Source organism: Rissa tridactyla, chromosome 2, assembly GCF_028500815.1.
Source record: "Rissa tridactyla isolate bRisTri1 chromosome 2, bRisTri1.patW.cur.20221130, whole genome shotgun sequence".
NCBI lineage: Eukaryota > Metazoa > Chordata > Aves > Charadriiformes > Laridae > Rissa > Rissa tridactyla.
In genome coordinates, this window is record NC_071467.1 from 36,727,160 (window position 1) to 36,752,881 (window position 25,722).

At 40.2% G+C, this 25,722-nt stretch overlaps 1 protein-coding gene across 5 annotated transcripts in view; it reads left to right on the forward strand.

Annotated features, from left to right (window-relative positions):
• The window catches only part of NCOA2 (nuclear receptor coactivator 2), a 196,357-nt gene that overhangs the window by 56,085 nt on the left and 114,550 nt on the right, over nucleotides 1-25,722 (forward strand). For all 5 annotated transcript variants that reach the window (XM_054193663.1, XM_054193660.1, XM_054193659.1 and 2 more), the window contains one exon: nucleotides 14,691-14,922. The gene's annotated coding sequence lies outside the window, so the exon portion shown is untranslated. The remainder of the gene's footprint in view (nucleotides 1-14,690; nucleotides 14,923-25,722) is intronic.

Here is a 25,722-nt window from a genome sequence, read left to right on the forward strand (position 1 = left end):
ATGCAATGGGCAGTGAAAATAAGACGGAAGCATTGAATATAGTGAATATTGCAGTGAAGTACCAAAGGCAGCACAGTTAGAAAAGGGCACGTGTGTGGTTAAATGCGGTAGAATTCATCCATGTGAAGAGACTGATTTGCTCAGGCAAACTAAGTTAGATCCTAACTCAAGACCTTGATTTTCTACTCCTGTGCTCTAATTGTTTGAGGATTTTTTTTTGGATACATTAACATGGAAACAAAGTGAATGAGGATAATCCTTATTGTCATGTGAAACCTGGTTTTGATGGTGCTAAGGGATTTTGTGAGGGTTTATTCATGCTTTTTCCTCTTGTGGTTTTATAAGTCTCTTGAACACTTACAAGTTTTTATATGGATGGAAAGGAAGCAGCGTCTCTTCAAGATACAAAGGTAATGGCAGCAAGAAGTACCCCTGTGATCACTTACTTCCACTTGCTCTCTGCAGATGGTTTTAATGGCTTTAGTCTCCTGCAGATACTCAGTTGCACTCACGCCAAATTACCTATTATCTGGTAACTGGTTATAAATACCAAGGGATAAAACAACTCTAAAGAAAGCTTATTTATGGTTGGAACTCCAAATCTTCACTTGTAAATATTAAATGTTTTATTTCATTCCCCTGTCAGTCTCAGTTCATTGCCTTCAACCTTTTGTCAGCTCTTTGGGGTGAAGGAACCCAAAATGCACTGCCTGAGATCAAGGGTTCTGGGACACAACTAGGACCCGTAAGGGTATTGCAAATATGAGTAAGTACAGTACTTGATGATGCTCAGAAGTGTATGTAATAGAGGGGTGCATTCTATTTCTGTGGATAATTAAGGCACACATGGCACATGTGGTGTGAATGCTTATGCTCTTTTTCGAATTTTTTTGTGGGTGTTTTTTTTTTTTTTTTTTAAGTTGTGTACTTTGAGAGAAATCCTACCAGCTCAAAAGGAAAATTGCCGGTTTGGAACGGAAATGGACATTTAAGAATGGCCACTGTAGGAAGGATTCATACAGCATCACAGAGTTTGGTTACCAGTCGATGTATCTCTTCCTTCCCCCTCTAATAAACAACAAAAAACTTCATTAGCTGCAGTAGTTGCGCACAACCACAAGTGAGTTATCAGATCATCTCAAATATATGGTGTGTACATAGCAAAAAGTAAAGCAGTCTGGGGCAGATAGTGCAGAATATCTTTTGTGCTCTGCCATGTGAAGGGAAGCTCTGCAGTTTCACAGATCCAGATGTAGACATAGTAAATTAAAACATACTGAATATCCAAACATTAAAATGAGTAAACCTGTAAGTATTAACTAGTATCACTTGGGGTTGGGTCTTTCTGGTGTTTTTCTTCTGTTGGTGGGTTTGGAAAAAGGGAGAGTTGGTTTGGGTTGGTGTTTTTTTAGGGGGTTATTGCTCGAAAGAAGGCTTAGTTATCTCTGTGTTTTCCACTCTGAGATGTGGGGTGAGTGTGTTTTTCTTGAAACCAAAAAATCAGTTTCCTCTAATGTTATAAAAGTACAAAATTAGAAAGCCAAGAGAAGATGAGGGAGTAAGCAATTACAGTAACCATGAAAGGTAATGCGCATACTGGAAGAAGTGCCGTTCTTTCAATGGCTAACACTGTCATATATTGAGATCATGTAATGTAATTTCAATATTTAAATTTTGCTGTTCAGTTGTAAAATTTTACTGTTCCGTTGTCAAAACACTCTATGAAAAAGATAATTTTGTTTGACAAATAAAATAATTTTGCTCAGAAGAACTTTAGCAAATGGATAATTAACCAGCACTATGGCAGAGCTATGCAAATTTTTGCATGCATTATTGATAATGACAGCCAAAAAATCCCAAGTAAACAGAAGGGGACAGATGACAGGAGATTAATTGATATACAGATACTTTTCTCTATAAACAAAAATACGGTTCTTCTATACTGAAAGCATGTTTTCAAGCAGTTGTTTGCTTTGTAATTTCAGATGGTGTTATGGAATTTGATTCTAAATATATTAACAAGTACTGCTGGAAAAATACAGTTCTTAGATTCCCAGCAGTCAAACGGTATCAATGTTCCCAAAAATGCGCCGTCAGGTGTGTTTTCTGTCTGGGTCTCAGCCTTTTGATAACGCTTGGTGCTTGTGACTGTGTGTTCTCTGAGCTTCCCACTGCATCTTTTGAGATGATTTACACAGACCTAGATGTGTTTGTGTCTGTATTTTGGAACAGAAGCAGATAAAGACTTACAAGTGCCTTTTTGGCATTAGCACAGATGCTTCTTGCGGGGAAAGCAGTATTGAGAAAACTCAGGGTCAAACCTCCCAACCTTATTTGTTGATATTGCTGCTGTTAACTGAACTCTGTACAGCTGCATACTTCTGTTGTGAACTTAATACTGTTGCCTTTGCTACTTGAGCTTTCTCTTCTAGCTCTGGGTCACTCTAGCACATCTCTGAATAAGTACTCAAACCCAAATTGCTACTTTTCTAAGTGAGAGATGTTGAGCAGATTTCCCCCCCCCCCCTTCTTCTGAACTGTTTTAAAGACTGGTTTTAGAAACTCCACGCGGCTTCATCTCGGTCAGAATATAACCTTTTTTTGGTCCAGGTCCATTGCCAACTTTAAAATTAAAATGAAAGTGAACATTTCTAGTCAGTTTAAATATCTTGTGGTTTTTTTAATGTTATATTTAAACATATATGTAATGACTGTTTAGTTTTGCCTCCCCTTTTTTCCTATTCCAAGGAAGCTCATATGGTCAGGTATTTAAAAATAACCCTCTGAGAAAACTTTAGAGTCATATTTACTCACGCAAAGCCCCATCTGAGATTGGCCAAACGTTAAGCCATGGGAAGGCTTAAGTTGCTGCTTCCGCCTCTGTAAGGCCAGCGATGCTGCCTTGTTGCCCACCCGTCAACCAGCCCCTGGCTCATCGCAACAGCCGGGTTTTCCTGCGACAAGCATGATCACTTGACTTTCTTTGCTTGTTTGTAACACCACAGCTTTCAAATAATTTGTCTTCCCAGCTGGGCGATGGCTCTGCAGCAGCCTTCCCTACAGCCCAGTAGCCTCCCCTATAGCTTCCCCTATAGCCTTCCCTGCCAGGTCTGCTCCTTCCCTAAAAAAAATGAGCAGAATCTTCTTAAGACTTTTAAGACATGTGGACGCTATTTCTGATGTATTTGATATTTAGAATACTTAAGTTAGTGCTTTAATGACGATCTTAGTACCATTTGTCTTCTTCAGGGCAGTGGCTACTAAAGTTGCTGGGAATTGCAGTGGAGCTGGGTGAGTGGAAGCCGTTGCAGGGAGCCTTGTAGGACAGTATTTGGAGGCACTCAAGCAGGATTCATTCTTGGGTTTAGTTACTGTGATGGCCTTGTATTTGTATACAGATTTCCTTTGTTTTTCCATGAATCTGCTCTGACTAATCCTTTGGCCTGTATTTCATTAAAGGTGTTGACTGCAGAATGATGGTTTTGGTAACAGATGAAACAAAACTTTTCCTTTTTTCCTTTGCATGTGCATGTACAAAATAAAAAGTACAGGATGACCTTTTTTATTTGATAATTGAGAATGTGCCTGACTTTGTTAGGAAAGCCATAGTCTAAGAATACGATTCACTGGTCTTTTTATAAATTAATGCCAGTATGGTGTATCAGTTCTCACTCCCACTTATCCTCTTATTCTTTCCCCTTCCCATCCCCCACTACTCCCTCCCTATTTTTAGAGGCAACACAAAGCTGTTTTGCTTCAAGCCAGGGACAAAAATTAGGAGAGTTGTAATGTTTTGCAGCAGATTTCTAAAAAGTAGATGAGCCATATTTGTCATTGTATTCCTAAAACGGTGCTAAATAGTTTCTACGTTGTACGCATGAACGCGGGGTTTGTTTACTTCTAAAATTTTTACTCCTTACCCTCAAGCGTTATGGCTGAAGTTTGAATTGTGGCAAATCTGTGTGCGAGGAGTAGAGATTCGCTCCTTCTCCATATGAGAAATGCTGCTGTGGAACATTCCCTGCGCTCTTGTGCAAATAAAACTCAGCTCAGAGTCTCTGCGCTCCTGTGATCTGCAAGACTGCGTAGTGAGGAGTATTAAAGAGGACTGTTTATGTGGTGGTGATAAATCTCACACATGCGAAAGTAGAGACCTAAAGACCCTGCAGCTTTTATTAAACTTTGAAGAAAATCACATGCGTGTTGGCATGTTTATCTGTATTGATAAATATATGTAACTTGCACGGATGGGTGTTAAGACTGCTAATGCTCATGTTTGCGTCAGATGCAAGTTTGTGGCATTGCAAACCTAGGACTGAATGAGGGCAATAGACTTCTAGCTTATGTGAAGCGTACCGAATGTTTCTCAAGAATTACGTGTTTTAATGGTAAAATAATTATTTACAGTACTTAATAATTTGTGAGTTAGTTTGCAGTTCTTTTTATCTTGAAGAATGCAATAGAATCAATTACAAAAAAATGGGACAATTCCACCAAATGCTGTCACTAGAGACAGAGACAGAGCAGTCTTAGCATAGCAAGAATGCTTCAGTTGAATGAAATGATTAATTAGTTGTTTCAGTTTTAAAGTCTGAGATTAAAAAGTGTTGTGGCTGCTGTTATTCATAAACTTCTGGTATAGAAAATATAAGTTTCTGTTATAGAAGATGTAAGAATGTGATGCTGGGTGTGTTTACTGAAAATTGGAAGTTTTATGTTTTTCCCTGGATGTAATATAGTGTGCACCTGGTTCGATGTGAGAAATACCTTTTTAATAAGGCAGCACATTTTAATCATTCATTGAAGCCATCTAGGAGTCTATCCTTGTTGTAGCTAAAAGCAAGTCAGTTACCCTGCTAGTTTTCTTCTTTCCTGAAAGGCCCATCCTTCTAAAGAAAAGTTCATTTCTTTATCTCAGGTTGGCATCAGCACCCCTTCAGCTCAAGGCCTTGCCCAGTCTGTCCCCATGACAAGTTCTGGCTACCCTGCAATCACCAGTGAGGTGACGAAACTGGCATTTTAAGTAGCATAGGTGCACGCAGTGGGGCTTGGAGCAATCAGAGTTACTAACATTTAAATAGTTATCCAGCTTGCTTATCCACCGTTGTAGGAGATCTCGTTTTACATCTTTATGCAAAGGTCGTCTAGCAAAAAACATAAATGAGATCTTAGATTTTAATAAGAATTTAATTTGGCACTGCCATTAGGTTTGTTTTTTTTTCTTTCTGGTTTGCACTGTCAGTTCAGGTTTTAGCTCCCTTTTATAAAGGGTTGCAGTAACACTAGTTGGAAGACACCAAAGGCTTGTCTTTTGTGAAGTTGATACTGATAACAGGTTGTAAAGAATTATGGAATCTACACATGGCTGAATGGATCTGGGCTTTTACAAAGCAGGTTTGACACCCGGCCAGTTTTGGTCTCTGTAGACCTAATAAATGAAAGAGATTTTTCCACTGCCCTGTCACAGAGAACAAAAACGCAGCTTACTGAATTGGCTGTTCACTGCCAGTTTAGGGAAAAAAAATTGTCATTTTCTTGCCCTGTATAATAAAAGCAGTACTAATTAGTAGAAGGCACTAAAACAATCTCATATGCTTTTTGTCTAGTATTTAAAGCTTTTTTTAAAAAAATCTTTTTTCTGTATGATTGTGGTAAGAACTTTTGAGGACTTTAAGTGTTTTAAGTTTTGTTAAACTTCAGCAATCAACTTGCACATTTTCAGACAGCTCTTAAGCAGACAGGAGTTGTTACAAGAGTCTCTTTCAGAGTTAAACCGTTGGTTTGCAAACTCTTTCTGACATCTCCTCCTATGAAAGCAAAATAGTCCTTTTCTTCTTTTTAAATTAAAAATAAACCTATAATTGGTTTATAGGGCCTTGCACTCAAGTCGATGGCATTTCTGTCCGTCTGGGATGCAGAAGGAAGAAACCGGGGAAAGAGGGAGCCCCTTGCATCTGGTTAGCAGGCCCAGCTCTGTAATTGTCTGGAGATCAAAGAACCATTTGATGGTGGCCGTTAACACCTTCCAGCGTAATATCCCCAGCTCCCTCTCTGCCCATCCTCCTAGTGCAGGAGTGCAGGTCAAAAAGTTGGCATTCTGAAAGACCTACCTCCTGAAAAGAAGGAAGATAAATGGGAATGAGGATTTGGGGTGCATGGGAAGTGGGGTGAAAGAGAAGGTAGAAGAAATGTGAGGTGGGAAGCCCTGGTATTACCAAAGAATGATTTACAAAACCTTTTGCAGGCTATTGATAGGAATAGGAGACTAACTGTCCTGCTGACACGTGAGAGGAGAAAAATAGAGGGTTAGGCATGCCAGCTGGCTGGTTATTTTAAAAAAAAGAAATGCATCTAAAGATGTTTGGTTTGCAGGCTGAGATGCCCTGCGCATATGCAATGGTACCAGCCATGCCAAGGATACGGCACAGATGCGGTGCAAGAGCTAGGAGTCTGCAGGGCTGTGGCCAGGTGTTTCCACGCATCCCCTGGTGGAGTGGCTACTCAGAAAACTGGAAAATTCAGTTGTCTCATTTGCAGTCATTAAGACAGCAGTAAAACTGGCCTGCCTGGTTAGAAACCAGTCAGGTAGCAAATGTATAAAAGGTATATAAGGCTTCCCAAAAAGTGGCCGAAGGGAGGAGTAGTGCTCATCTGACTCAAGGAGCGGATGTGGTCGGTCAGTAGTCTGTGAAATAGAGGAGGATGGAAATGTGGCATGGGGGTGTTCAGGGCGCTCCGAAGAGGTGCAATGAGCGTGACTGACAGTCATAGCAAAGTGTGAAGCTCTCTTTACCTCTTTTAACTTACATGTAGTCAGAGTTTCTTTGCACCCTTCCTTGCATGAGAGCATTAATTACTTTAACTTGGTGAAAGCTGTGGACTGCAGTTGCACTGAGCTATAGATACGGCAGCTTTTCCGTTTGCTTTGACTTCCACTTCAGGAACACTTGAAACAATTAAAATATTTTCTCTCTTGTGAGGGATGCAACTTATTCCATTTGTGTTCAGCAGGAACAAAAGCAGTTTCCTCATTTTTGGGGGTGTCTGCAGAGGGATCCTGGAACCAAAGAAGAAAATGAGTCATCAAATTTCGTCATAAAATTGGAGCTCTCTTGATTTTTAGAAGAACTGAGTAGCATTTTTAGGGCAGTTTTTTTTAGCCAGCATTAGAAATTATATATATTATATACATTTTATAGTTTCATATATATATATATGTATATCTGTATAAATGTATATGCATAGTATGTGCTACCTGATTTTTTAGTAAATTTAGTAGATTTATCTCATTTTAAACTTGCATATAAATTCTGTATGTTCTTTTTGACTCAGAAATTCATGGGATTAATATATAATCATAGAATCATAGAATAATAGAATGGTTTGGGTTGGAAGGGACCTTAAAGATCATCTAGTTCCAACCCCCTTGCCGTGGCCATGGACACTTCCCACTAGACCAGGTTGCTCAAAGACCCATCCAACCTGGTCTTGAACACTTCCAGGGAGGGGGCATCCACAACTTCTCCAGGCAACCTGTTCTAGTGCCTCACCACCCTTTACAGTAAAGGATTTCTTCCTAATATCTAATTTAAACCTACCTTCTTTCAGTTTAAAACGGTTACCCCTCATCCCATCACTGCACTCCCTGATAAAGAGTCCCTCCCCATCTTTACTGTAGGCCCCCTTTAAGTACTGCTGTCCTGGTTTGAGGTAAAACAGAACCAATTTTCTGATTTGTAATTTTACTTTTTAGCTGGGCCTCTTCTAACTGACTAAAGTCTGAAATTAACAGTATATCGTTCAGAAACTGTTCACTCTCAGAGTGATAAGACCTGATTATACCAAGGAATGGTACGCACAGAGGCTCTTGCTTATACTTATTGCTATAACAACCAAGGTCAGGTAACTTCGCTGCTTGCCCCATTAGAGGGTCAGAAGCAGAGAAGCGTGGAGGGGTCCCACCTGCAGGGAGGAGCAGACAGGACAGGTGACCCAAAACTGACCAACAGGGTATTCCATCCCATATGCATCACGCTCAGTATAAAAGCTGAGGCATCAAAGGGGCAAAGGAGGCTCTGGCTCATTTTTTCTTCAATGGCCAACGTCTGAGGAGGACCCTGTCTGTTCGTCTGCCTTTGATCCCGATCTGAGCATTCCTGACTCTAGTTCCGGAATTCAGCTCTTGTCCGTCGCTGACTCCAGGGACTTTCCCTGTGTCTGCTGGTGACACAATCATCATTCTGGGAGCTGGATATGGTTTTGTATATATTGTATACTTTTTTTTCTTTAATTTTTATTATTCTATTATTATTTACTATTTTCCTACTTCTTATTATTTTCATTAAAGTAGTTTAGTTCTTTTTCTAAACTTGTAAATCTCCTTATCTCTTCCTCTCCTTTCTGAGGAAGTTATTCTTGTTGGTTTTTTCCTCTTTGCTGAAGGACTTAGAAAAACTTCCATAAATGCTGCACTGTCCAGTTTGAAGTGTGTTAAGTGTGTGGTGTTCATGGTGTCCAGCCACACTGGCTGAAGATGGGAGAAGTACCACTGAGACCATAGATTTAAGAATGGGGCTTGCACTGGCCGCTGACTGTACTGGGGCCTTTCTTCGGTTCTTGCAGAAGGACTAAGGCCAGGCAATCTTTATCACTAGGTGCTTCCCTAAGTTTTTGAGGGTGTTGTCCCCCTGCCCCCGTTACTAAATTTCCTCCCTGTCTACTGCTATAACCCTGTGAAATTTAGGGATTTGTAATTACGGTGTATGATACAGGTCTACCAAAGTAGCTATAGAACACTTACCATGGCTATCAACCATGGATTACAGTCTGGAAACTGCTGTTTGGGCTATTCAGAGATTCTTCACCCTCAGTAGGACAGAGACAGGAGATGGCGATAGTCATCGGGCTGTAGAGGCAGAGGTACGTGGTTCAGAGGGGTTGTCTGGCTTAGACAAATGCACTCATGCGAGAGCAAACATGCCTGATTTCTTAGTCTTTGGGCTAGCAAGTGTTAATCTATCTATGCAAAGTGGAGAAGGATCAACAGGTGATTGAGAAGGTTTGGTATGGCAGGATAAATTGAGCTGATCTGGTAGGGGCAAAAAAACTGGTGACTTCTGGAAATGAAAGTCCTTTTCCTTTTCCCCATCGTCTTCTCCTCAGTCTACGCCAGATTGTCATATTTTTCCCCTGTCTTGCTGGCTGTAAAACTTCTCTCAGCCCTTGATGAACTGATTCAGTTTGCTAATCTACAAAAAAAAGTGACCAGTTTTATGCGAGATTAGTGAGTTGAACAGGTTTACTAAAGAATAGGATGAATACAAGGAAAGGGACAGGAACACAAGAACTTTTTAATAGCAGTTAGCTGCTACATTGTCTCAGCACCCTGGTGTAACAGCACACTTTGAACATTTCTGTCCGGAATAACGTGATGGTGTTTGGGGTAGTTCCATGAGAGGAAGGATTTGTGGGTTCAAATAAGAGATCTCGAAAAGGAGATTATTAGGTTTTACAAATGTAGCCCAGGGGGTAGAGGAGAAATCAGCATATTAGATCAGAGCTGTCAAGCTTTGAGGCACTAAAACCACGTTTACTCACAGCATATCTGTTAGAAAATATTCTCTGCTCCTTCTCATCGTGGGTTTCAGGCTCAAAACCTACCATTTCGGGAGCTAAGCACACTACTGGAATAGCAAGATGGTGTAAAAAAGAACATTTTCTTCAAAGAATCTGACCAATTAGGCACAAAGAGTATAATAGAGTTTAATGATCATTGTTTCATTAAGGAACCTGTGCATGACATGCATTTTTGTATGTTCAGGAGCAATAAAATTTCTTAGTTCTCTTTTTTTATTCTCTGCTCTATGGGGAACTTTCTTGTGTCTTTGACAAATGTAGGAATTTTATCATGTATTTTTGAATTTCTGAAAGTTACCTAGGTAAAAACTAAAGCCTAGTTTAAAAGCAGTCATAAAACCCTGTAGCAAAAAGAGGGTTTTGCTCACAAAAATAAATGGTCACGGTGTATTCTTGTTCTAAGCCATGATAATAAGAGGGGGGTAATTTTAAAGGGTTTGCTTTGGTACAGTACTGCCAAATGTGTGCCAGGAGTCATCTTCACTCTGAGATATGATCTAAGAGCCAGTTCGGTGGCCAGAGAATACTACAGGTGTATTTGCATTTAATCTAAGCACCTTCTGTTAGCTTTCTATGCAAGATTACCCTTCTATCTGTGCAGTTACCCAGTTTTGCTTTTATAACTCTCTGAGAGTGCATTATTTTGAGGACATAATAGACTGTAAGTAGGTTTATTTTAGTTGATACCATATGCATGACATGCTACTATATACCCTTTACTATTTGCTCTGTAGCTATTTTTGGCAGTGTCATTCATAGACTAAGAAAAACAAATTCTCTTGTAGAGTACATGAAATGAGATGAGCCTAAATACTGGTAGAAAATAAGTGCTTATGAAATGACCGACTAACACTTTTAGTCAGTTAGAAGAGTGCGTGAGGTGCTGGAAATTGCCGCAGATCCTAAGAAAGTCAATGGGGGCCATGAGCTGATGTCCATAAAACTACAATACTTTGACTCGCCCAGTGTTTCCCTAGATGCTTGATAAAGAACAGAAGAGGCATTCAACCTTTAAAATATTCAACTGACGCTAAATTCCCTTGAACTTGTGATGGCGCTGGGGATGGGGTTAGCAGTAGAGGATGGGATGCTGTGGGTGCTTCTTGTGTCAGACTTGGCTTCCAAGACACGGGCTTCTTTTCATATGATGATGAACCACAAAATTAAGCACGCTGTGCCACATCAGTGGGAGGTTTTAGGCACTGTTGTCTGTCTTGGTAACTCAGATTTCTTTTAATTATTATTATATTTTTTTAATAATATGCCCTAAGTCAATAAAAATCAATGGAATACAGGTGTGAGGTTGCTATTCCATTTTAAACTGCTTTTCAGTGTGAAGACAAGCCGTGAGCAGCTGTGTGCAATGTATTGTGGAGCAGTAACCTCAATGTGGGAGTCTGTTTATTTGCATAAGAACCATAATGTCGTATACTGAGCCATTGTGTCATGTTATTTGAACAGGCTGAAATAAAAGAGTAAATTACACTATACATGTTGATCGATGCATGAAATAGTTTTTGTGCTGATGCTAGTGTAGCAGCAGTCAGTTATATAGGATATTACAATTCTTTGAGATATTTCTTAGATTTAAAAAGGGAGGCATGATTTTGAGATTTTTGATGACTGAGAGTTGTAGTATTGTAGGAAGTTATGTTCCTTATGACGATTTAAAGAAAAACTTCCCTAAACTAACGTAATAACAGAATTAATTTTACTATACAGAGATGAATTCCTCATCAAATGATGCCAGTATACATTGATCATAGCAAATGCGCTGTTTGCATTGTAGTGTGGCTTTTGTGATAACTGTATTAGTAACAAAAAGCTGCTGAAGGTTTTCAGGGAATAACTTGTACTTCAAAAATGCTGGAAACTTCTTAAGAAAAGGGGAATCTTACCTTACAATGAATGAATGGTCTTGGATGAATCTTTGCTGTTGGGTAAGATGTTCAATACACTTCAGCCAGCTGGCTTAAGTCCTTGTAAGAATACACTTGTCGTAAGGAAGATCAGTCTTTTTGATGATTAGTTCACTGCACTGAGTCTCACCTTTTTCTTGATGTATATAACCGAGTGTTTATATATTCACAAATCTTACATAAACACATTCAGTCCTAGAGCCTTTTCAAGCATTTCTATGATCTGTATTTCATGAGTTGTTTTACATTGAAGCTTTCCTACTTGATGTAGTGTTTTAGCCCATAAATATTGATTTCGATGACAAAATAATTAGGTTAGTTTATGTTAGACAAACAGATAGTGTTTTTGGACGTCTGCTGGATTTCAGATGAGTTTTTAGCAACAAAATCTATTACAGTTGCTTACAGTTGAGAGACAACTACCAGTGCCTGATACTTGCAATCAGGTGGGCAATGCTGCATGAATGGAAATACTTTCTTTTCCTTCATCTTCATTGAAAAAAGTCCTTTGCTGACAGCAAATATGTTATAATCTGCCAAATGAAATAGCGCATGAAATTCTGCTCTCTTTTTTAAGGAAGAGGTTTCATGTAGTTTCCATGGTTGTACATTGAAGTACTGAAGTTTCATTCAACCTAATTATATTTTCATCTTAACTGTAACTACCGATCAGATAATTATTCTGGCCTTAAAAAAATATATCTAGCTATTATAGATGCTCGATAGCCAGTTTCATTACTTAAATTGAATTCAAGATATAATAAAATTATTTATTAGTCTTTTTTGGAAATGGAAATGTGCTTTTAATGCTTCATTATGTTTTACACACTGATGTTGAAGCTTCTCAGTTTATTTTCATAAGAATAAACATGGATGCTCTAGGAGTGTGCATGTGGGTCACATACTTTTTTTTGCCATTGTTAATAAGTGCTTTTTAAAAATGAGGTACATCAGAAGTCTTCACATTAAATATGATTTCACAGGAATAGTTAGTCATTCCTTGGAAATAATTATTTCATATTGAAAAGTAAGTGTCATAGTGCACTTAATCCATACTATAATTTGCATCAATCCGTGAGCATGTGACGCACTGTTTTTCTCTTCTTGATCTGCTCTTCTGGACCATGTTTGTACAGAAGTGTTTACAAGAGCCATCGAGAAATTGTTGTCTTGTTTCTTATTACGAGCTCAGTTAAAAAAATCTGTAAATTGGATTTTGCTCTAAAAGAATGTGTTGTCTGTTTTGAGAGGTTTTCCTCTTTCTGTATATTACATGAGAGTGTGCTGCATTTGTTTTTCATGCTGAGATAAATAACTCCTAAATAGAGAAAAGGAAAGAAAAAGTTTCCCAGAGTTTCATGCAAGAAAGTTATTTCCCCTCCAGGCAGGGGCAGATGATCACCAGCAATAATATGGTACGAAGTTACCCTTCCTCTTTGTAACTGATATAGGACTGCTTCTAATTTAGTGCAAATGTGAAGTAAAATGGATTTGCTTAAATTATCTCTGCAAGCTGTGTGTGACCTTCATCGGGAATGAAGCTAACCCATTTTACTTCAGTGGCCTAGAAGTATTTTGTGAGCAGCTGTAGCTTTTCAAGCAAGCATTGGTACCTCTAGGATGAAAACGGTGGCATCTGAAGAAGCCCTGGCTGGACTGTGTGCTGTTGTCTGCTGATGCTGTTCGAACGGCGCTTGTAGACGTGCAACAAAACTGGAGGTGACGACAAAGGCAGCTTGCATCGCCCTCACGCCGGCACTGTCCACCCACAGCCACCACTCCTCAGTTTGACCCCTGGTCTCAGGTGTTAACATTTACACAGGTCTCGTTGCAGCGAGCTGAACAACTGAGGCTATTAAGGGCCAAAAAGGGAGTGCCAGGAATTGCAGTAAGGAAGGCTGCCTGGTGCTTCCCAGTGTGAGATGCTGGTTGGAGTTTTTTATAACTTTGTCAAACATTAGCCTTTGGGGCCAGGCAATTGCCTCTAGCTTAATCTATTTTATTTTTTTCCTGCCAAAATTATTTAGCTGTCTATAAGAACGTGTGGAAAAAGTTAATTCTCATTGTAGATTTTTTCTTTCTTTAAATAAAGAACCTTTTCTGGAAATACTCTGTGTCCCTCCCCTTGAAGCAGAGACAGGAGTTAGATGGCAGTGCGGGAAGCGCTGGTGATAGGCACAGGGGAAGAAAAGCAGCTTATGAGTCACGGCTTTGCCTCTGTCAGCACTGCGAAAATCTCAGATCTAACCAAACTGTAACCTTTTAAAGAAATCACAGTTCTCGCATGCCGCCTTGAAGCGTGTGAGAGCTGCATGGCCTGGGTGGGGAGGGGGAGACTGAGGTGGGGGATGAAACCGATGCCTTGTACCCCAATGCTGAGAGCCAGAAGCGGACCCGTGGGGCACTGGCAAGCACGCGGCTCTGGTGTGGTCCCGGACCCAAAATACTGTGGACTGTGAACAGGGGAGGCAGACCCGAGGTGAGAGTGAGAGTTCATACAACAATATGTTGGGGAATGAAGGAGGGGGAGTCAAGGTGGCACTGCCAGCCAAGCCTGGAAGTGACTGAGCCAGGAGAGATGGAAAGCCTTGGGGAGCTGGGGTGAGGAGGGGCTTGGCAAGGGCGCTGAAGGTAGGAATGAAGAAGGACTAGGGCTTGAATCGACATGGGCCGGAGGATATGGCTTGAGGAAAACAGGCAGAGGAGTTTGTTCGGGAAGGTCCTTCTGTATAAAGATCTTTGAATATAAATAAACACTCTTTGATTTCAATAGAAGCTCCTTGAGAATATGTTTTTAACCATCGCCTATGGCTAGTCCCCATGCAGAGAATTGGTTTGTGATTGCAACCAGTTTACTCCTTTGCCACCAGAGCTGCACCGCATATCTAAAGATTTCAACCCCACTGCTGCTTTTTGTAGGTGTCAGTGTGACCCCACGTACAAGGTCTGATGTCTCAATTACTTTTTTCTAGAAGCGATGAATGCAAACATTTTTGCAGTGCGGCAGTGTCCAAGTCAAGGAACGTCAAAACTGAGCTTGTCTTTGCAAAACTCTTTAATTTGACCTCTTGCGAGGAAGCCTTAAAATTTAACGGTATTTAACTGTGCGCTGATGTGCTGTTTTTTTTTCTATAGGTCCCCTGCTTCATTCCGTGCACAGGATGGACCTGCTCCGGGAATGAATCTGGTTGATGTGGTGGAGAAGGCTGTTCTGTGTAGTACCCCTGCCTCACTTCCAGCAGAAGTCGGGACGTACGTGGCGGGCGAGGGAGGCAGAGGCCATTCGGATGCTCTGCGCAGCTGCATGCTGCCCTGGGGAACAGGACTTTCTTCCTGGCTGTGCTGCAGACTTCCTCGGTGATGCTAGGTAAGTTGCTGGATCCTGGCTTTTCTCACGTCTCTGCTAACTGTCCGTGTCTTGCTGTCTTGTGGATGACTTGAGATCTTTGGATCTGATTTGGAAAAGCGCTGAGCACTGATAACTGCTAGTGAGGCAGTGGGGGCTGAGGTTTGAAAGTGCTATATAAAGCACAATGTAATGCTAAGTGCTGTGAAGAAATTAGGTCTGAGTTATGCCAAGCTGGAGACAAAGTTGTCTTCAGAACTGGAGAATCATTTTGACCTTAAAGCTGTCACTGCTTTAGTTAGGAAGTTAGGAATAACACAGTTATTCTAAGGTAGCAGTAAAAGAGTAACAGTAGGACTAACCATTATGTTGATGAAGCACTCAGCTGCACCGTTGAATTCACAAAGAAATTACTTGTTCCATCTTCCAAAAAAAATTTGAGTAGCATGCAGTAAATAGGGTATTGGACCATACGCCAAATACCAAGAGCAAAAGATTACTGTTTGATTAGTGGTAATTCTGTACGCTGAATGAAGCAGAGGTGCTGTGGAAATGGTATGACATAACTGTGGTGTATACCATGCCACGGAAGAAAACAAAGGCAAAATTTAAGTTTCTCTAAAACTTACTTCTGACATTTCCTCCTCGGTGCTTGCCTCTGCAGGTTGGTTTTAGTGTTGAAGTTTGTATCACATAATATGATTTGGGGTGCAAGAAGCACGGCATTTTTAATGCTGTCAACTCAGATAATGTACGTATATAAAACCAAAATGACACGTAAATTCGTCGTTCATCGCAGGCACATGCCTCTTGTGCCTGGTTATTGTGTCAGATGCAAAGCAGACAGTGTTTGTAATGCCCACTATCAGAACGGCTTGTGGTCAGAATTTCATCTGCATTTCTTCAGGCTCAGGATTTGTATTTTCCCAGTGTGATGTCCACAGCTAGCTACAATGCTGTTGTAATCAGTAGATAACAGAGAATTTTTTGGACAAGGCATGGTTAAGCTAAATATTGTTTTAACTTAGCTAACCTGAATGCAAAATATCTAACATTAGATCAGATTTTATGAATTAACCAAGAGCTTGTCTTTGGTGCCTAGAAACGTAGTGAGTGTGTTTGCCAGATAAGCTGTTGCTCTCTATTGCAGGAGAGACGGACACAGTAAAAGCTATGAGGCTTTGGTAATGGCTAAATACTATATTAAATACACAGAGTAAGAATGCACGTTCCCCTTCCAGCCTGCTCATGGGGGATCTGCTACATATGGCTCTGTGAAAGGCTGCAGTAATGCTTTAGGCGCCAAGCAATGTTTTTAAGTGCTGCTTTCTAAGAAAACCTGAGGTATTTTTGTTTGACTACTGTTGTGCAGTGCAAGTCATTCTTTAAATCTTTAAACGTATAAACAAAAAAAGGCGGGGGGGGGGGAGGGGAGGGGGGAGAAAACCAATCTGCATTTTTATAAGCAGAGGTTAAAAAATGAAATTATTTGCTTTACCTAGAGCATTGAAAATTATGTTGCAATTAGACTGATGCAATAGCACACGTTTACGAAAGGATCGCCCGGTTCGCGGAGCCTGCTGGAGAAAAAGCCGGGGATGGGAACAGCAGGGGTGTTGTGGGCCCGCGGGGCAGCGCGCTGGCAGAGCTACACGGGGGAAGATTATCGGCTAATGTGGAGAGAGGAACGCCAAGAAAAATAAAAACTCTGCCGTTCCTGCGTGTCCCATAAAACGGGGCGGGGGAGGGCGACTTGTTTTATCAATGTGCCTACTTTATTTCGGTGGCACGTCTAATCCGGTATGGAAAATGTTTTCTGTTATGTGAAAGAAAGAAAGAATGGAAATGAAAGCTAATTTTGAGCTAATATATTTTGAAAGCTGCTAAGAATAGTGGAATTTTGTTCCGCGTGCTCTATTTCTACAATAGAAAAGTAAAATTCCTTTGGGTTAACTGAAACATCTGTTGAACAAATTGGTTCAGTTTCATGAGTCTGTTACTAATTCTGAGAAGTAGATGGTGTTTTATAAAACCAGTAGAGTCGGGGGGTTAGTGCCCATATTCTTTCATTTTTGTACTATTATTAAAGTAGGTCATTTTGAAGTGTTATGTTTTCATGAATACAGTAATACTGTGGTTAATATTTCTAGTATTTCATGCCTTACCTTTGCTTTAATGAGCTCTCTTCACTGTTTTTAATCAACATTACTAATATTCTCTAAAGTCGTGGGTTTCCAGCTTTTTATCAAGTTCTTAATAATGAAGTAATTGAGGAAGTTTTTAAAAAAACCTCTTTCAGTGCATTTCTGTTTATATTTCTTTGTTTCTGCAGTTTTTTTCTATGCTGTTTTACTTACAAAGTTTGAATGTTAACGTAATTTTAGTTGCTCCTACTGCGGTTTTCTCATTTGAACTAATTATTCTTTGTAACTTCACAGTTGTGGGAAGAATATTGTAGGTGACAAATCAGTTTATGGCTTCACATTGTAGAAGCTAAGAATGTCATAAGAGTCAATGAGCTGATGTCATGTGAATTAATAAAAGAAGAAAAAGGGAGAAATTAAAAGCAGTTTCTAAGCGTCTGTTCCCATGCGTCAGGAATGCTCTAATTTAATCTCATACACATACATGTATGTTAAAGTAGTTTAGGTTTCTCGGGTACATGTCCTATCAGTGTAATCACTGAGAGGAAATCAGAAGTAAGTGTAATGTTAGTATGCAGATAAAATTAAGTTCTGTGTGCTTTACTGTTAAATGTATAAAATCAGTGCATGTTCTTCTTGTGTACCGCATGTAACTAGTTATAACACTTGAACACATTTAAAGGGAAAAGCTGAACTGTGACTTTAGACAGTGAATATATATTTTCCTTGTAGTGCGTCTACTATGTGGAAAATACAAGACCGACATTAAGCATGGACATTCAATGTGACTGTAAGCTATGGCATTTTCAGCTTTGTGGTCAGGGTGTCTCACTGTTCAGAGCAGCTCAGTGTATAGGTAATGAAGGATGCGAACGGAAGTTGGTAATACTTTCTAATGTTACTTTAACTGATAATTTCCTTCACTTTTTATTATGGCTATTTTTGAAGCTTTGATGTATATTCATTAGGTGGTAATTCAGTTGTCTTTAAAGCAGATAATGCAAGTACAAATTTGAGGGACACCAGTGTGGGATATCGTTGCTTTTGAGGGATTGCTGGGTTGAGGAGAAATGGAGGTGTATAGTTGAGTTTTGTGAAGGTGCATGTGAGCATCGGCAGCACAAGGAGCTTCCCCACTGTTCATAAGATGTTCCAGACAACCCTTGTGTCAGTTTTGTCCTTGGTGCAGCTCGCTGAAGTTTCAGATGACGTGCATGAAACGAAGGGGAAGTTTTGTGGCTGAAGTCCTGTGCCAAGTCTTTTTGAAGTTGTATGCAGCAGCTGTGCTGTAGCTAAAGAAAGGCTTGCTTTGCCTCCACCGTAACATCTGCATGATCTTTAACAGCAGAATTGTTCCACTATGATGTATCTTTTAGCTAATCTGGGTTGCCTTTATTAAGTCTTTCCCCCCACATCCGCGTTATTAGAAACGCTCACGTTATTTTTGGGGATAAGTGTGGGATTTTGGGGCAAAGATCTGGACTTGAGTGCTTCTATGTCAGAAACAGTAGGCTTCAGTCAAAAAAAAAAAGTCAAAAGAGGAGTCGAGACTTTGAGTCTGTAGCCCAGTGAGGTAATTGGGAAGCTTTAGACTGCACCCCTTAAATTGGGTTTTTCTGTGTCCTCCCTTGTTTGGAGGATAGAGGCTGAACATGGGGCCAGTTTTTGTGGAGACGTCACAAATCACAGAATCATAGAATTCCCTAGGTTGCAAGGGACCTTTCAGATTATCTAGTCCAACCATGAAAATGCAGCGGCGTTGCAGCTAACCTTGGTCTAACGGCTTCTAGAAGCGTGGCTTGCAGCCTCCCTGCTGAGGCGTTACCCCGTCTCCTTCGTGGCAGCGTCCCTGCCACCACAACCCTGGGGTGAGTCGGCTCAGGGAGCCAAACCAGTGAGCAGCTAACCACATTTTTGGTTGGGTTACTTGGCTGGCTCTTCAGCTCTTTGAACTTGCTAACTCCAGAGTTGGACAAACGTCAGCGCTGAAGATGTCCTGGAAGAGGGACAGCAGGACCAGCCTCTTCTAGCTGCAAATTGGCTTGTCTGCCACTTTGAAACCGTGCCTTGAGTTGAGGCAGGAAGAGGGCGACCAAGGGAAGTGCTTTGAAAGAAGTGCATGAGTTGGACCATATACTGTGTTTACTTTGTAAGTTAGGTGAAGAGAAATCAATAAATCAGGTGTAATTGAATTTGAAATTTTGGCTTTAGTGCTTCTTTTAGTTGGAGGGTTTTGCATAAGGGCTTTTAAATTGAATCTTTAGTTAATCTTCCAGTTTGAGACTAAGAGGTCTGTAATTGTTCGCTCTGTTAGCACTGCAAGGCTGGCAAGTTTTCATAGATACGGGATTCGATCTATTGGTCAAAAATAAGAGGCTGTGGTCTTGGAGTGCAAAGCAAAGGCTGACACTTCTCTATATTAAGGATTTTGGTGATCTTGACTGTAAATATCTTGCATTTATAGGGGGTACTTAACTCTCAAGCAGTATGTCAGAAAACAAATCAGGAGGAATACATTATAAATTAAATGTAGGTGGGGTTTTTTTGTAAGTAAGAATTACCACATTTTATCATCAGGAATTACTGGATATGCATTTGCTTTTCAGTTGAACAGTATGATCAGTCTATAGATGCCTTCCTGCTGTAATCTCTTCGGAAAATGACTGTCAGTGGAAAAGCAGAGTGCTGATTTATGTAATTGTACTCATTGCAGGAGTTTGGTTTGTGAGATCCAATTAACATAAAGAAGCAAAGTAAGAGAAAAGGCACAGGAAACATACTGCTGCTTATTAGAGTTTGTAAATGGTATTTTAAAAATTATCATCCAGTTAAATAATGATTTTCTTTGATTTATGCCAGGAGGACTGTGTTAACTCCCCACACTCACTGTCTATAAAATTGAACATACACTTGCCACAGTGAAGAATTGATAATGATCAAAATAACAAAGCTGCTATTACAAATTACTTGAAATTCTGCATATTGAGTGGAAAAAGATAGATCTGCTGGTGCATGTAATTTGGAGTGCAGCCTGCCTGCTCGGGGGAAAGCGCGGTGCCTGCCTCCCCATCCGAGAGTGACCGTGACCACGTCACCAAGGACTGAGCATGCCCCGGGTGACAGCTGGGCGTTTCGGACACACACGTGGAGAACATACATGTTTCCTAATGCCTAAGGAATACGGTTAGATCCTAGAAATAGAGATGCTTGGCAGCAGTAGTCCAATACATGCATTTTATCTACATGTTTAAAACAGTTAAGTAAGATCTTAAGAGCAGTCTTTGAAACTAAGCGCATTTAATGCATTCTGGTTCCAGCAACATTACCGTGAGGTAAGGGCGAGCAGCCGAGGACTTGCTTCAAAAACAGGAAGCGCCCACATTTATATAAAATTGCATAGTTTCAGCTGTCATAAATGTGGTTTCAATGCAGTTGCAGGAGTGAAGCCCAAAGTAGTTATAACCAGCTTACTTCCTCTTCCAGTCAAAGTGCAAATAGCCATATAATTAACAATCTGTGGCTCATTTTCTCTAGCTGGGTGAAGTATTCTGTTTCGCCTGTTCAGTCGCTGTATAAATAGAAGGAACTTGACTTGCTTGGGAACGTTTTAAAACACAAATATTCTCGGTCATAACCGGGTCTGCAGATTCACAAAACAGGATCTTCGGTTGCCCCTCAAGCTTGGCAGCAGAAATGAGACCCGTGAGTGTGGCTGGCACCCCGCCAGGCTCCTTGGAGAAGAGCGAGCCTTGCCAAGTTGGCTACTTGCCATGGTAAACTGCATGGGGCAGCAAAACCTGCTGCAGAGCTGGTAGACAGCTTTTCTCTTGAGGGACTTCCCTTCTTACATTCCATTACAAATTGGCTTTATTCAAAGTCTTTTATCATTAATTTTTTGAGGACTGATTGCTCAGCTTTTTTGGACAGCTTTTTTCTGAGTTAATTCACCCATCCTGCCTTTGCCTCTGCTCATGCACTATATGGCAGAAAAGCGTGGGTACAAAAGGGTAAGAAAGAGTTCCTCTTCTGCCCCTGTACGCTATCAGGTTGGTTCAAATATGTTTTAGGCTGCTTGGGTCCTTTGAGGAGAGCCCTAACCTTTCATCCAGAAGGGGCCTGTCATCACTTCGCTGTCTCTGCTGATATCAGGCACTTGAGCAGCAAATACCTTCTGAATATTCCCCACGTACTCTGCTTGCTGGGAAGATCCAGTGAGGAGCCTTTCCAGGGAAAGGGAGCTCTCCCTGGAGAGGTTCTCCAGGGAAGCTCTGCTTGGTTACTGAAGCTGTAGCACTTGCTGCATGTGGGAATCAAGAATGGACCTTTTCTTCTTGTGACAGATTCTTGGAGGGAGGCTTTTTTTCATGGGAAGAGGTAGCACTGCATTTTGTAAATCCCTGTAAGAAACCTTTAGGCAGTTTTCCCTTTCCTGGCTTTCCTCTTCAACTATCAGATAAACAGTGGAGAATTCTTACTCAGGACCTTATGAAGTATATCATACATTCACAGTGACCATCTTTTGACCTTATGCAAAGAAGGTAATAGTCCTTAAAGGGACTATCTCATCCTCTGCTGCCAAAGGTTTTCCCTTCTTCAGGAAAAGCTGGTTTTGTCACTGGAACAACCAGAAGAGCTACATCAATGACCAGAACCTTGACTCATCTTTCTGAATGGAGTTTTAAAAGCAACAGCAGTCTTAACAGCCTCCATGTAAAAACTGAGATACATCCCACAGCTAAGGGAACAGAAATCAGGACAGTTCTGCCTTGAGGTCCCTCGTGGTTTTAGCTGTAATTTAGTAGGGGGGACAAGGGAAGACCAATGAAAGTGAGAACCCCTTTGCATCCTGTGAAAAGCTATGGTTGTTAGATATATTGAGGTGGTTTTTTCATTCCAAATAAAATTTGGAAGCTTTCAGGACACAGTAAGGTTTATAACATTTTTAATTGTGTAAAGGATTCCTTCCTATTCTTGTCTTCCAATGTTTTAAGAGAACATAGAGCTGCCACTCTGAAGAGGATGGTTGCACAGCTTCCACTGCTGCTTCTGCTTACTCTGTGTCTGCGCGTATAGGTAATAATTTATTATAACATCAATATAACATTACCTTCAGTCATTCGGAAGAGCCTTATCTTAGGTGCTTGCCAGAGTTACTCATGTGTTTCTTTGCTTAGCGTGACATGGCCGTATTTTCCTTCATGGCTTAGTTCCTAGCCCAAGCACAGGCGATGAAATGTGCTCACATTGCGCTGTGTTTTATCACTGACTTAAGGGATTGGAGGGGGTTGTGTTGTAAAAGAGGACAGTAGGGCCAGTCAGTTCGATGCAATGAATAGATTGCTCTTATTCGTAGAGGAGTATGGTCCAAACGGTGGTCCGTGGGCCAAGACCAGGCTACAGGAAATTTCCATCTGCTCGGCTTTTTACCAAAGGAGATGGAGAGCAGCTTTGCAGCAGCAAATGCTGCCCAGCAACTGGACAGTATTGGAGGCTTGCCACAATCCAGTTTAGAGGGCTGCCTCCAGAGGAGTGGAAGAAGGTGGAGTGCAAGGGGCCAGGTAGAAGAGCCTCCCTTCTGTCCTGGTCTGGTCTTATTTCCATGATGACATCTTGACAAAGTTTCTAGGATAGCTACTTGTGCTGTGTGCAGGCTGCTCAGGCTGGTGATTACCCTGAGGACTAGGAAGTGAGGTCTGTGAGAATTAGCTGCTGGGAGGATCTGCATCCAACCACCGAAATATAATTGCAAACCCCTTGTAATAAGCAGCCTCTTTTAATAGAAAACCACATCCTTTAAAACAGTTCATTAAAAGTGCCTTTATCAATTACAAGCTACCATCCTATATAAAATGTATCTTATTTGCATATGAAGTAATTCAGATTCCAACTTCTAATTGCCATTTGAGAAGTCAAATACTGATTTTTGAGTGGATTTTGATATTATAGTTTTATATTGCTTTTTAAGAGAATTTTGAAATTAATTTGAGACCATTACTAAAACTGAAAAGAGCATGGGAAGCTGGAAAGCTCTGTATACATATATAAAAAAAAATAAAAAAATTACATGTCAACATGCAGCATTAGTCTATAAAGTTTTTATTATCCTGAGATAGGACACATACCCATTGCATGAGAGCATTGAATACCTTTTTAATTTATGCCGGTTGTCCAAAACAAATGCCTCTAAAAATTATCTCCACACTTGGTTGGTTGTTTTGAGCATCACGAGGTTAAATACTAAATGTAGAATTAGTTTTTTATATGATTTATATTTTTTAGCTTTTACATTTTTTCAGATTCACTGTTTTAAGAATTTTCACACTTAGGAAGCCATTAATCTCTTGTAATAATGAAGATGGTTGAAGTGAAAACGAAATAGAAAAATCAGGTACAAAGAGGGTGTCAGCTTTAAGATCTAGAATTACTGTATTTCTCTCTTTCAGCTGATGGTAGAAGAAGCTTTAAGTTACTTTTGTGTATGTGTATTTATCCAAATAATCTGGATCACTTAATTCAAATACAGTCAAATAGAGAAATACATGCAGTGTTGTACAGAGTCATTCCAATTAGCCTGGCCTCTAATATGTATGGCAGAATTGTTGTTCTTAAATAAAAATGAATGAAAGCAATTCTCCTGCTTCGCAGTTCCCTCTGTGGACCTACATGAAATCCAGGTACTTGTAAATTCCCCTGACCTTCATCAGACTCCTGTAAGGTTTCTGTCTCTGGCATGAAAGATCTGTTTGCTGGGGACAGATTGTTTCTCCCCATCAGGAATGGGGCCTGCCGGAGTCGGCTAACCAAATCGCTAAGATCAGTGTTAAAAGTCTGCAAATTGCCCCAGCAATATAAAGAATAGTAGACATTCATGCTCAGTTGCAAACTTTCGAAGATTGCTTTTTGCATCGTAGAAAAATTAGGAGAGATGCACAAACTTAGACAAAATAGCAAATGGCTTTATAGTGTTTCCATGCTACTGGATCACCTTGGGGTTTGAGTCAGGTTTCCTGAATTCCCAGCTTCGCTCCTTCAGTCTTGTCATCTCTTGCAGTTGGTTGAGCTCTGCTCTTGATCAAACCTTTCTGCCAAGGTGAAAAATTTCCCTGTGTTCAGACATAGATACCTTTGGGTACCTTCAGCCTTCCCGTTTCTGTTCTTAAGAGTCAGTTCTGTCGCCTTGTTTTCTTTATTTCTTCTTTTATGCCTGTCTTTTCCCACTGTTCTTTGCCCATTCTGCTGCTGCTAAGTTCAGTGGAGCGTGTTTCCTCTAAATATCATCTATCTTGCTTTCCCCTGGACGAAAGACTATTCACTTGTTCCTAGCCTGGGTCACAGGTGACTCCGATCTTGTTAGCAGGTGTGTGAATGCTGTGTGGATATGTGCACACGTTTGGTTTTTTTTTTTATATTTATGTATATGATAATTAAAAAAATATAAATTAAAAATCTATGTTGGTATAATTGTAAGTAGTGTGTAATAGCTAATGTCTGGTATACGGTCATTAGTATTAATTATTTTATAATTCATTATTTTATATTTATATATAAAATAACATCTGCCAACATGTTTTCCAGTTGGATAAATTTGTTTCATTGCTTTAAAATGTTGATTTCTGGTTTATTTTTGTTTAGAAGAAATACAACATCACCAGTAGCTTTTTCTCTTTTCTAACGCATTGATAGAGACTGATCAGTTTACGGAAGTAGTGGCTTTCCAAGTGTGACTTGGAAAGACAGCATTTTAAAGAGTTGTGCATCATGAAAGAGGGTGTAACAGCTTGGATTCACGTCTTGTTTATTTTTATTCTGGTGGGACTCCTACCTAGCAATATTCTCATGTAGACGATTTATGTATGTTTATACTTTAAGGGTCCAGTTCTTACCTACAATAATTAAAAGGTGGTCTCAGAGCTTCACCCAGCTTTTTGTGGCTGTTTGTTCTTTCAAATCTGGTTTCCATTTCAGATAGAGTACTTATATTTTCCTACAGCAAGAAAAAATGCAGGGTTCAGTAAGGTTGTGACACTTTAAACTTCTGTTTGTTTCTGGTTTTTAAATTAATCTTCTGTCGCTGTTGTTAATAAAGGACACACAAATGAGAAAAAATTCAGAATCTTTACAGGCACGTGGAGAATTGTTCAAGTATTAGGTAGGCATATAGATCAAAGGTCTACCTTGTCTGGAAGCTTGTTAAAAGCTTTTAGACACGAATGACGGCTCATTGAGAATGGAACTTTTTTCTAGCTGTATTTGTAGAACAGAGCCATGGAAGTGTCTCCAAGCACAAGATGCCGGTTTAGAAGTGCATAGTTTGTTTTTTCTGCTTTGACAGCATATGTATGTCCAGACGCATGGTCAGGTCTGAAATGTGTACGTTGTTGGCACCAATGCATAAATGCAATGAAATTTGCTGGCAGATGTCAGAATATCGGGCTTGCTTTAGGAGCTGTTGAATAAAATCCTATGGTCTTTGTTGTACAAAAGGTGAGAGGATGGACTGTTTTGGCCTTAGAATCTATATTTTGATTTATTTATTTGGGGTAGTTTTTATTCTGTCTTTCAGTAAATGATTGGGATTTCATAACTATTTGAATTTTGTATGTGAACATATTTTATGACCTGCTTAGAAATGGTTTAATGCTGTTAATTGTTTGATTGTTCTCTGATATATATTACT